This window comes from Bos javanicus, chromosome 22, assembly GCF_032452875.1.
Source record: "Bos javanicus breed banteng chromosome 22, ARS-OSU_banteng_1.0, whole genome shotgun sequence".
Taxonomy (NCBI): domain Eukaryota; kingdom Metazoa; phylum Chordata; class Mammalia; order Artiodactyla; family Bovidae; genus Bos; species Bos javanicus.
Genome location: NC_083889.1, coordinates 41,128,349 through 41,142,049, shown reverse-complemented (window position 1 = coordinate 41,142,049; position 13,701 = coordinate 41,128,349). Strand labels below are relative to the sequence as shown.

The following is a 13,701-nucleotide window of genomic DNA, read 5'->3' as shown; positions in this document are numbered from 1 at the left end:
CTAGATGAATTACTTAATACCATATCTAGAAATTGTAATTCTTTAGTTCTTTATCTGGATTTGAACTACCTAGCTGTAAAAAGGCCTCAAAATAAATAATTTCAGTTTTTCTACTTATGAGTTCAAAATCTACTCCCTGGTTTATTCTTTGATTCAGGAAAATTTCAAAAGCGGATTTGCTGATGATAACAAATTTATTTTCAGGAATAATATTCATGATCTAATATGAGACAATAAATAATTCAGAAGTTTCATATTATCAGGGAATTTCATTTAGGAGATCAACTGGGGATTGGTGTAATGAGAAGCATTCACCTTGCTCAGACTGCTACTCTGCATTTAATCTTATAATATTCCCTTTAGGGTGTACAAGACAGCTTGTTGGAAAATTCTTTGCTATATTAAGCAAGAGAACAAAAGAGAGAAGGCAGGTAAAGGACACAGCACTATGGAAATGACATTTAGTTTCTATTTGAATTCTCAAGTATTGAACTTTTTAAAATCTTCATTTGAAGAAATTCTGAGAAATTTGTCAAGAGTCAGAACAAAACAGGATATAGCCTGCCACTGAAGATAGAGTGCTAAAAAAAAAAACCCTTAACAATTGTTCAACCTAAATGGTTGGTGATCAGTGTTCATTTCACTATTCTTGCAACTCTCCCTATGTTTGACAATTTTTAACAACAAAAAGTTTAGTGGGGGAAACCTGTTGCTAAAAAAGTAGGGGAAAGATTCTGTACAGTTTTCTCTTTTGGCACAACTAATATCTATTCACTCTTCACTTGGGAATAGCATCTTTCCCCCTATAAAACCCATGTGCTCTAGGGGGTGGGATGCAGTGGGTGGCTGCATGCATCACCTGGACAGCCACACCTCTCCCTAAGAACAGTCAGCACACATCTGTCCCCCTGGCCGTTTGGACTGACTCAGAGATGGGCGAGAGACTAAATCTGAACCAAGTAGAGTGAAGCCCAGGATTTTTGTTCCACAGTTATGGGAAAAGCTTTTACTTTTCCTAGTCAACACGAATGGAGGAAAGATAAAGGCCCATAAACTGGGGGTGATCACATTAGGACCATAATTAGAGAGTTCACCAGAGACTGAACTCAGCAACAAGGAAATAGTTGACAGAAAGACAGACAGACAGACAGAGAGAGAGAAAGCTACTCCTAGGATTTCCCTGGTGGTACAGTGGACAGGAATCCACCCATCAATGCAGAGGACACAAGTTCCACCCCTGGTCCTCTAAGATTCCACATGCCACAGAACAAAAATTCCCATGTGCCGCAACTACTGAGCTTGACTTCTAGAGCCTGTGGCTGTCCAGGTGATGCATGCAGCCACCCACTGCACCCCACCCCCTAGAGCACATGGGTTTTGTAGGGGGAAAGATGCTATTCCCAAGTGAAGAGTGAATAGATATTAATTGTGCCAAAAGAGAAAACTGTACAGAATCTTTCCCCTACTTTTTTAGTGAGCTGCAACTAAAGAGCCTGCACGCTGCTGCTACCGAAGCCCATGTGCCTGGACTCTGCTCTGCAGTAAGAGAAGCCACCATGATGAGAAGCCCACGTACCACAATGGAGAGTAGCCTCCACTCGCCACAATTAGAGAAAGTTGGTGTGCAGCAAGGAAGACCTAGTGCAGTCACAATAAATCAATCTTTAAAAAAAAAAAAAAAAGTTACTTCAGCCAAATCTAGAACTTTTCAATTATTCGAGACAATAATTGTCCCTGTTTGCTTAAGCTAGAATGGGTCTGTTTTTCTGTTGTTTGCAAGTGAAATTATCCCTACAGCAAGACAAAAACAGTCCAAGCAACGATTAAAGGAACCCATTTTTTACCTCATATGCAGACACTCTGAGAGCATTATTGTATCATTTGCTGCTGAATGGAGAGGAAAGTTGGTTCCTAAGGACCCCCTCGGCCAAAGAAGTAAAAAACATCTGCTGAAGTCATGAGTGACTCGTTAGTGAAGTTCAGCAGCAGTAAAGCTGTCTAAAAAACACATCTATTCTCACCAGTGGGTATTTATATTAGGGTCAATTACAATTTAGAATTTCTGGGGCATGGGGCTAAATTACAGTGACATTTAAGAGCTCTGTTAAATTTTCCCCATTCATTGTGAAGATTTCTGGAGTAACTATGTTGTAATTAAGTAATTTCATCTCTTCATTTTTATTATAATTTTCTTCTTCAGGCTTGGCAGTTACCCACTGCTCCAGGGTACCTTCCTTCACAGGAAACGAAAAAAAGGTCACTGGACTTTTAACCAATGCTTGGATGAGGTTCTGTTGCCCGCTACATGACGAGTGCTGATGTGTACAGCATCCTCAAAATGAGTTGTTTCAACAAGATTCTCTCAGCTCCAGACTTCCCTCCATCAGAAGCCTTCCTCCAAATCATTAAGTTGTCTGCATGGGTAATCAAAACCAAGACAAAAAGAGGACAAGTTTTCAGTTGTTTTAGATGCTAGCTCTTGTCCAACTCTTTGTGACGCTATGGACTGCAGCCCATAAGGCTCCTCTGTCTATGGGATTTCCCAGGCAAGAATACTGGGGTGGGTTGCCATTTCCTTTTCTAGGGGATCTTCCTGACCCAGGGATGGAACTCATGTCTCCTGCATTAGTAGGCAGATTCTTTACCATAGAACCACCTGGGAAACATGAGTTTTAAGTAGTCCCTAGGAAATGTGCAAGCAAAGCCTATTACTTGCCTGTGGGTTTCACACTGGCCTCACAAGTACAAGTTTTATGAAGATACACCTTTTGAGCTTAAAACAAGAGAGACAGAGAGGAATGATAGCTCTCATTGCATCAAGCTATTTCAATTGCATTTACTTCTAGCAACAAAGTACATCACAGCCATAAAAAATAGCCAGAAGCCTTTAAATTTTAAGTCAATAGCACTTGACTATTATATGTTCCTAAGAGAAGGTATAATAAATTGTGTTGATGTTATAGAATATTCAGCTTTCTCCGAAGAGGGAGTAGGAAGGGAATACTGATAACAATGACACCAATTATTATCAACCTCCGATAAGGATTCACTCCATCCAAGCACCCAGTCCCTTAGAGGAAACATATTATAAGCAACATTTGGGGGAAAATGCAAAAAATATTTTTGTAAAAGTTGGTTGTATTTTTGAGCTCATGAGTGAAAGAGTCAAGACTGAAACCTCATCACACTGATTATCAAGCCTGCATTCTAAATTGTAATACAAGTGTTGAAACCTGAGCATGAGAGTAGTTATTCTAGTTTCTGACTCCATACATGATGTTCATATATGTTGCAAGTAACTCTAAAAGCATCATCCTTGATCAAGCCTAGACATTTATAATTAGGGATTCCTTCAACTAATTTTATCCTCATCCAGCCTCTTCTGCTGCTGCTCATTCCATGACATGTGACATACACCTTCCATTCCTACCTACAGAAAACTTACTTGTAACTAAAATCCCTGCTATTCCTTCTTTCCACAAGTATTCAGCAGGTGCCAACTACATGCAAGGCATGATAAAGAAGTAAAAGACAGACACAGCTCCCTTGTCACATACTACACAGTAACACAGGGCAGATGATAGTGTCTCTGAGTTTATGAAGGCATTCCAGTGCATTCCACAAACAGCTAAAATTCACACTAACTCTAAAAGTGTATTCCACGACGACCAACTAGAATAAAAGGAGACTTTTACTTCACAAATGCCAAATTTATGTCAGGTATTTCCATATGCATCTAAATTTATCATTAGACAAATTTTGGATGTAAACATATTAATACATTCATTCAAAACTATTTTGCAACACCTACACTGTTTAAGATGCTACCTTAGACACTAGACGCCACACAAAGATGAATCAGACCACATGAAATGAAGTCAGCATAAATAGTCAAAGCAAAGGCAGTGTTTTATATTGGGAGCTGCAAAAAAGACATGGGAGTACTCTAATGTCATTTGCTTCTGGCTAGTAAGGAGAGCTATCTCTGAAGGATCCCTTCAGCCCTAAAAGTTCACATCTGGTGAAGTTCTGAAGCTCCTCTAGGATAGGAATTGGATACTGGTAAGCGCTACCCTGGTGGCTCACTGGTAAAGAATCCGCCTGTCACTACAGGTGATTCAAGAGACGCAGGTTTGATCTCTGCATCAAGAAGATCCCCTGGAGAAGGAAATGGCAACCCACTCCAGTATTCTTGCCTGAAAAATCCCATGGATGGAGGAGTCTGGCGGGCTACAGTCTGTAGGGTCACAAACAGCTGGACACAACTGAGCATGCACGCACGCGCACACACACACACACACACACACTTTTATTCCAGTAGCTATCACCACAACAGGGAAACAGCAGTTTCTCAAAAAATAGTTGGGTAAAAGGTAGAGACAGAGCCCTCATGGACTTTCTAGTCCAGCAAATTGCTTAAGAAACAAAGAATGTTGCAGTGATCAAACTACTTACATTTCTAAGCTTTAATTTCCATTGTACAGTCAATTTGGCAAATTAAAATACCTACACCCCAAAATGGCTAATCATAATTAATATAAATTTTGCTTATAATGAAGGGTATCATTAGCAAATCATTAATGAATGTCAGAAAGGGAAGATTATTGCAGTGTTCTGGATAAATATTTTAAGAAGAAAAAGGTACTTGGATGAGAAATATTGCAGCCTGTTTCCAGTTATTAAAAATAACTGTTTTGAATGGCAATTTGGAAAGATGTGCAGTGAAACAAAGGATAGTATTCATTATAATCAGGGTGGCAATCAGTTGGCAATAATCTATAAGTGGATTGCAGTAAAGATGTGGTATCAAATCCAGGCAGAATCAAAATTGCAAATAACACAGAAAAACACAAGCATGGACTATACTAAAACAGTCACACCTTTCTCTCTCTTTTGCTAACACTGGCTTTTTCCTTTGTCTTCTCCAATACTGTGAGCTCCTCAGCACAGAGATTATATATGTTCACCATATACAATCTCTTGCATATGGTCTTTAAAAACAAGGAAGGAAAGAAGTCAGAACTTCTCTCTGAAAATCAGTATAGTACTCAGTCTACCTTCTTATCAATCAATATGTTTGCCCTCAGGAAGCAGCTATCAAAGAACTGGTGAAAGAAAAGACCAGGACAAAATATAGTATCTTTCTCCAGAGAGTGTAAGGAACCTATGACTATTACCAGGAATTAAATATATTTGGTATATATCCCCAAACTGGCCAACCCCACTGTGAGTGACTAATCTGGTCACAAATGCTTCTTTCCTTTCAACTTTTTGTTTTGAAATAATCCACATCTACAATAAGTTGCAAGAGTAGTATAAGAAATAGCTCTTCACTATACCCTTCATCAAGTACTCACATTTTGCTCTACTTTCTCTCTCTCAACACACACGGGGCTGCACATAATGCACACACTCACTGTCGCTATCCTAATCATTCGTCTTCCTGTTCTTGATGGCAGGACGGCTTAGGTATTCCAGAAAAGAGAATGAAAGGTTTTATCACCCCTACAAAACAGAGATGAAGCCTTGCACGAGATGTTTTCAGTACCTTGCATAAAGTCATCTCCCTGACGTGAAGAGTTTGGTACAGTGGAAAGTGGGAAATATAACCGGAAAACAGGTGGGAAAGATGCCAAGGACTCTATATGTTATCCAACAGAACATTTTTTTTTAAAGCATTGTAAGATTTTTGAGTAGGTTTGCAATCGAACATAAATGTTATTTTTCTGAGATAATTTGGGGATGACACACCAATGACACAACAGAAAAAAAAGAGAATAGTGACAGAACAACATAGTGAGTTCAAAACACACCGAGTTTTAGCAAAAAGATAATGCAACTGGATTATTTCTTTCCTATAAGAAAAGAAAGCTAGGGAGGTTTGAAAAGTCAGTGGCCAATAGTTTTTAATATAAATATATTCAAATAGCACATATTTCAATTCATTAGGTTTCGAGAGGACTAACGTGGTATTTGGACTTGGACATTAAATCCATATGGGCCTTACAGATAGTCCCCATGTTCTTCAGCCCTCCACTCCAATCCCTTCCCCTCCCCAGAAAAATCAATACAAAAACCTTCTACCAGTCAAAAAGGACTGTACTATTTAAGTGGAAATAGCTATCTACATTACAATTGTAAATGTCTAAAGCTCATAAGTCTGGGGTTTTCCTAATGGGAGTATATGATCTGACTTCTTGTTATTCTTATGGTTGTGTTCACAAGAACATCACAAGAGCGGTTTAAAGGCCTAAGTGCCATAAATTAGATTTTCTTTAAGAAATCATGTCCTTGACATATTTTTTCATTATCTGAGAAGAATGAAACAGATTTTTCAGTTAATTAGTGCTAAGGCATGTATTTTGCATTAGCATTAAGTTTACCAAAATGGCTTTAAAAACTTGAACAGATGGCAGAATTATAATAACTTTTCCTTATGATTTAGGTTAAGAATAAAGTGTCAAGAGAATTCTCCTAACTTTTCTGTAAAGTTAATGCAATGAATAGATACGATGTACTGCTTTTCTCATAGAGGTGTGAACAACTCTGTCTCACCTTAGATGAATATAATGAGCTGGGGGAATACATTTCAGTATTATCTATCTAGGGTAAAGGGGTTTCCCAGGGCTTAAACATGAGTCCACATAGAAACAAATCTAAACCCTAGCAGTAACTGAGTGGGGTTGGGTACGGATTGCAAAGATCAGGGTCTACAGGGCCCTGGCAGGTAAAGTAAGTGAGTCGCATGGCTCTGCTCTAAGAATAATAGGGAAGAACGGGGACTGCAACAAGCTGGGCAGATGAGGCATCATCCAAAGGCCGTGGGATCTAGGCCACCGACAAGCTGCTCAGAGGAGATTTTTCCAAAGTGTAAAATCTTAAGTGTAAAATCTCCCAATTAAAACTTTGGCAGCTATACCGTATTTTCTTTTCTTTTAAAGTAAATAAATAAAGCCAAGAGGACCAGGGAAAATAGTCTGTGGCCTCCAGTTGGCCACGGAGACCTCAGTCTGCAACCCTGGATGGGCAAGAGCAGATACCAATAATTAGAGTTTATGGTCAGTTGTTGTGTAGTTGCAAAGTCGTGTCCAACTCTTTTGTGACCCCAAGGACTGTAGCCCTTCAGGTTCCTCTGTCCCTGAGATTTCCCATGCAGGAATACTGGAATGGGTTCCCATTTCCTTCTCCAGGGGATCTTTGTAACCCAGGGATTGAACTCACGTCTCTTGCACTGGCAGGAGGATTCTTTACCACCGAGCTACTACGGAAGTCTTTATGGTCAGAACTATGACTTAAGTCATGCCCTGTCCTTACCAGGAACTCAGCCCCTGAGTGAAACACTTTAAGTTAGCACATTTGGATCTACTCTACAGCCTGGTTTTCAAAAGCAAATTGTAGTGAGAAATGCCTGAATTCTAGTGACTAGATCACCATGATACCCTACACGGATGATCCAGAGTTTAGGGACTTCCACTGCGCTTTCCATGGACTTCCCTGGTGGCTCAGACGGTAAAGCGTCTGTCTACAATGCAGTAGGCCTGGGTTCAATCCCTGGGTTGGGAAGACCCCCTGAAGAAGGAAATGGCAGTCCACTCCAGGACTACTGCTTGGAAAATCCCATGGACAGAGGAGTCTGGTAGGCTATAGTCCATGGGGTCGCAAAGAGTCGGACACGACTGAGCGACTTCACTTTCTTTCACTGCACTGACCACTACTCAGCTAGCTCTTCATTGTCTCTTGACTCCTTAAACTCTCTATAGTGCCTATTCTAAACTCTTACCCCATGTCCTTAAAAAGTCATTAGTTATTGAAATTAGAAAGTAAGGAGAGAATCCGCACATTCTCCTAGTCTTCATATGCTTTAACTGCACTGCAGCATTGATTGTCTCACATCTGTGCGTCTCTCATCATTCACATCAAGCCTCTGAAATTTCCTCATCCCACTAAACTCACCCTTCTTTCTTGAACATTCTCCAAATCTCTCTCCTCTCATCGCTTGGTTAATACCCACTCTTGGATTCTTCCTAGATCAACTCTCTCCATATACAATAATTTGATAATAAAGGGTAACAAACACTACCCATCCACCTATTTTTCGTTAACTTCTTGCCTAATTAATGGAATCTTCTAGCTTTATACTCTTTTTCTCAGGTAAGGATTTTATTCACTCTTTAGTTTTCATCCTTACTCTGTTCAGGATGACTCCCAAATCAGTCAATATGTTAAAATTCATATTCCCCTAATCGAAGTTTAAAACCTTAAAGAAGAAAAAAAGAGAGAGAGAAATGGAGATGGAATAATAGTAACAATATCAGCTAACACTGATTGACCTTTTATTATGAGCCAAGCTTACTTACTTAGTCATTCAGTCGTGTCTGACTCTTTGCGACCCCATGAACCTCAGCACACCAGGCCTCCCTGTCCATCAGCAACTCCTGGAGTCCACCCAAACCCATGTCCATTGAGTCGGTGATGCCATTCAACCACCTCATCCTCTGTCGTCCCCTTCTCCTCCTCCCCTCAATCTTTCCCAGCATCAGGGTCTTTTCTTTCTTTTTTTTTTTCTTTTTACATTTTATTTTATTTTTGAACTTTACATAATTGTATTAGTTTTGTCAAATATCAAAATGAATCCGCCACAGGTATACATGTGTTCCCCATCCTGAACCCTCCTCCCTCCTCCCTCCCCATACCATCCCTCTGGGTCGTCCCAGTGCACTAGCCCCAAGCATCCAGTATCGTTCATCGAACCTGGACTGGCAACTCATTTCATACATGATATTTTACATGTTTCAATGCCATTCTCCCAAATCTTCCCACCCTCTCCCTCTCCCACAGAGTCCATAAGACTAAATGAGTCAGCCCTTCACATCAGGTGGACAAAGTATTGGAGTTTCAGCTTCAATATCATTCCTTCCAATGAACACCCAGGGCTGATCTCCTTCAGAATGGACTGGTTGGATCTCCTTGCAGTCCAAGGCACTCTTGAGTCTTCTCCAACACCACAGTTCAAAAGCATCAATTCTTTGGCACCCATCTTTCTTTATAGTCCAACTCTCACATCCATACTTGACCACTGGAAAAAGCAGTGGTAGTACTTAATATGTACTACCTCATTTTTCACAAAACTAGAAGATAGGTTTTAGGGTTGTTTTAGAGATGACCAAACTCAAGCTAAGAGCTCCAAGTCCCTTACAGTTGTGTGAGGTCACCTGATAACTAGGTGGATCCAGGACCCAAATACGAGTATTGTTTTGGCCACAAGGTTCATCTTCTTCCTTCCTACATGTAAATCAACTGATAATTTCGGTAGGCCCCAGCGTGGCTTAGTAACTTGCTGCTTCCACTTTGTTCCACTCCAGAGCCATCACCCTCATCACAGCCTTCAAGACTCCTGTCTTTTGGACACTGCAAAATCTCCCACCTGTCCTTTATGCATCTAGTTTCTTCCTTGTCAAACCAAATTTTCACTGCGGTGATCTTACTAATATCCAGCTTATAACAAATCCTTTAGAAAAAAAAAAAAGTATGCTTTTGTGGAAAACAACCCACTGCCTAGCCCTGTTCATTGCTTTAGCTATTTTACTTATAGCTTATAGCTATTTTATAACTTATAGCTATTTACTTATAACTTACAGCTATTTCATCTATAAGTTATAGGTAACTAACAGTAATGAAAATATTAGACATAAAAATTATCTCCTGTCTGGTAGGCATTTAACTGACTTCCTGCCTACTCCATCTTACCTCATCACCTGCAGAAAAACCAATTTGGATGCCATTTGCACATTCATCTCAATATCCTCATTCTATAAATGTGAAAGCTTTTCCAGTTCTCTTTTGAACCCATTACATCTGCAGGTTCCCTTATGAATTAACTAAAAATCTTTAACACACTGTTATTTTTGTATATATGTATAACAGTCATGACTTGGGATTACAGAAAATAATTTTTTACAAATATCCAGCTTGTAATAGGTCCATTCTTTGCTCAAAAGCTTTTGATGGACACTGTTTGCCAAATGAATTAAGTCCAAAGACCTCAACGCGCAGTTCAAATTCCACATTACAACCTAGTCTGTCAGCTGTATATTCATTCTGCTTTCCTCACTATTCACAACCTCCACATAGGCCAACGGCAATTCTCGGATCTCAGATACACATTTCACTCTCCGAGTTTTCCTCCTTTGTTGATGCTAATTCTTTCACCTAGAATGTTGCTATTCATCTAGGGTTCTATATAAATAGCTGATGTGGAGGCTTTAGGCCCATGTTTCTCAAATATTTTCATGGAAATAAGGCAGGCAAACAAAATTCCTATTTGCTTCACTAGGGTGAAAGAAAGGGGAGAAGGAGAAAATAAAGTGGACTAACAGAAGCAGAAATTTTATAAACTTCTCATGCTTCACCTTAAAGATGTACATAATTTTTATCCATTCCATAACATATCAAGCTTTCCTGAAAAATAACAACTCCATACACACATATTATAGTAAAATTGACATTCCAGGAAGGTGATTTACCTAATCTGTGGATTTACAGACCCAGGTAAATTATTTGATGAGGTGGAACTGTACACTGTACTCCCAGAAAACAGGAATGGTTAAGAAACCCTCCCCTCCCCTACCGTTTTATGAAAGAACCCACCCTCCCATCTTCAAAAGGATTCCTTTATTTACCTGCCTCTAAATTGGAGAAGGCAATGGCACCCCACTCCAGTACTTTTGCCTGGAAAATCCCATGGACGGAGGAGCCTGGTAGGCTGCAGTCCATGGGGTCGATAGAGTCGGACATGACTGAGCGACTTCACTTTCACTTTTCACTTTCATGCATTGGAGGAGGAAATGGCAACCCACTCCAGTGCTCTTGCCTGGAGAATCCCAGGGACCGGGGAGCCTGGTGGGCTACCGTCTATGGGGTCGCACAGAGTCGGACACGACTGAAGTGACTTAGCAGCAGCAAATTGAAGAAAGTAGGGAAAACCACTAGACCATTCAGGTATGACCTAAATCAAATCCCTAATGATTGTACAGTGGAAATGAGATTAGATTCAAAGGACTAGATCTAACACACAGAGTGCCTGATGAACTATGGATTGAGGTTCATGACATTGTACAGGAGACAGGGATCAAGACCATCCCCAAGAAAAAGAAATGCAAAAAAGCAAAATGGCTGTCTGAGGAAGGCTTACAAATAGCTGTTAAAAGAAGAGAAGCAAAAAGCAAAGGAGAAAAGGAAAGGTATACCCATTTGAATGCAGACTTCCAAAGAATAGCAAGGAGACATAAGAAAGCCTTCCTCAGTGATCAGTGCAAGGAAACAGAGGAAAACAACAGAATGGGAAAGACTAGAGATCTCTTCAAGAAAATTAGAGATACCAAGGGAACATTTCATGCAAAGATGGGCTCGATAAAGGACAGAAATGGCATGTACCTAACAGAAGCAGAAGATATTAAGAAGAGGTGGCAAGAATACACAGAAGAACTGTACAAAAAAGACCTTCATGACCCAGATCAGTCACCTAGAGCCAGACATCCTGGAATGTGAAGTCAAGTGGACCTTAGGAAGCATCACTATGAACAAAGCTAGTAGAGGTGATAGAATTCCAGTTGAGCTTTTCAAATCCTAAAAGATGATGCTGTGAAAGTGCTGCACTCAATATGCCAGCAAATTTGGAAAACTCAGCAGTGGCCATGTGACTGGAAAAGGTCAGTTTTCATTCTAATGCCAAAAAACGTTGAAACTATCACACAACTGCTCTCATTTCACACACTAGCAAAGTAATGCTCAAAATTCTCCAAGCCAAGCCTCAACAGTATGTGACCCATGAACTTCCAGATGTTCAAGCTGGTTTTAGAAAAGGCAGAGGAACCAGAGATCAAATTGACAACATCTGTTGGATCATCGAAAAAGCAAGAGAGTTCCAGAAAAACATCTACTTCTGCTTTATTGACTATACCAAAGTCTTTGACTGTGTGGATCACAATAAACTATGGAAAATTCTGAAAGAGATGGGAATACCAGATCACTTGACCTGCCTCTTGACAAACCTGTATGCAGGTCAGGAAGCAACAGTTAGAACTGGACATGGAACAACAGACTGATTCGAAATCAGGAAAGGAGTACCTCAAAGCTGTATATTGCCACCCTGCTTATTTAATTTATATGCAGAATACATCATGAGAAACACTGGGCTGGATGAAGCACAAGCTGGAATCAAGATTGCCGGGAGAAATATCAATAACCTCAGATATGCAGATGACACCACCCTTATGGCAAAAAATGAAGAACTAAAGAGCCTCTTGACGAAAGTGAAAGAGGAGAGTGAAAAAGTTGGCTTAAAAATCAACATTCAGAAAACTAAGATCATGGCATCTGGTCCCATCACTTCATGGGAAATAGATGGGGAAACAGTGACTGACTATTTTGTTGGGCTCCAAAATCACCGCAGATGGTGATTGCAGCCATGAAATTAAAGGATGCTTACTCTTTGGAAGAAAAGTTATGACCAAACCAGACAGCATATTAAAAAGCAGAGACATTACTTTGCCAACAATGGTCCATCTAGTCAAGGTTATGGTTTTCTCCAGTAGTCACATATGGATGTGAGAGTTGGACTATAAAGAAAGGTGACTGCCGAAGAATTGATGCTTTTGAACTGTGGTGTTGGAGAAGACTCTTGAGAGTCCCTTGGCGTGCAAGGAGATGAAACCAGTCCATTCTAAAAGAGATCAGTCCTGAGTGTTCATTGGAAGGACTGATATTAAAGCTGAAACTCCAATACTTTGGCCACTTGATGCGACGAACTGACTCATTTGAAAAGACCCTGATGCTGGGAAAGATTGAAGGCTGAAGGAGAAGGGCTGACAGAGGATGAGATGGTTAGATGGCATCACCGACTCAATGGATATGAGTTTTAGTGGACTCCAGGAGTTGGTAACGGACAGCAAGGCCTGGCGTGCTGTGGTCTATGCGGTCACAAAGAGTAGGACATGACTGAGCGACTGAACTGAACTTATGAAACTCCAATGACTCCTTCCTCTTCTTTGAGATGTTATTTATGAATCTTTTTACACAATAGCCTGAATAAAACTATATCCTTAATTGCACAGTAGATTATGTATTTTTCACATGACATTCCTAAGAGTATGTCCCATTTTAAAAAGTTTGTGAGTTTATATGATAGTTTTCAAGATTATAAATGTGGAATCTTGGATTTAATGGCACAATACATTATGACAGTAGGAAATAATTTGAAACTTTTTATGTTTCTGAAAGATTTTTCTCACCCCTGCTTCCACTGAAATTAATAAATTTAAAGTGAATCCTTTTCCTACACCATACACAAAATTAACTCAAAATTGATCAAAGATTTAAATGTTATATCTTAAATGGTAAAACTCCTAGAAGAAAACATAGGGAAAAATCTCTATGACGTTGGTCTAGGCAGTGACTTTTTGCATATGTCACCGAAAACAGAGGAAACAAAAGTACAAATAAATAAGAAGGGCTTTTTCAAACTGAAATGTTTCTGTTCAGAAAAAAAAAGAAAGCCAAACAGAAACAGATAATCAGCAAAATGAAAAGGCAAGCCATAGGAGGAAATATTTGCAAACTGTGTATCTGACAATGGTTTAACAGATAAACTATACAAAAAATTCATACAATTCAACAATGAAAACAATCCAATTAAAAACGGCA

The 13,701-nt window shown here is 39.7% G+C and overlaps 1 protein-coding gene and 1 long non-coding RNA gene across 4 annotated transcripts in view; both read right to left on the bottom strand.

Moving 5' to 3' along the window:
* LOC133235266 (uncharacterized) overlaps positions 1-8,558 on the bottom strand; it is a 30,489-nt gene extending 21,931 nt beyond the window's left edge. The window contains exon 1 of the long non-coding RNA XR_009732506.1: positions 1,577-8,558. This is a non-coding gene — a long non-coding RNA (uncharacterized LOC133235266). The remainder of the gene's footprint in view (positions 1-1,576) is intronic.
* The window catches only part of FHIT (fragile histidine triad diadenosine triphosphatase), a 1,529,906-nt gene that overhangs the window by 538,956 nt on the left and 977,249 nt on the right, over positions 1-13,701 (bottom strand). The gene's annotated exons all lie outside the window — the stretch shown is intronic.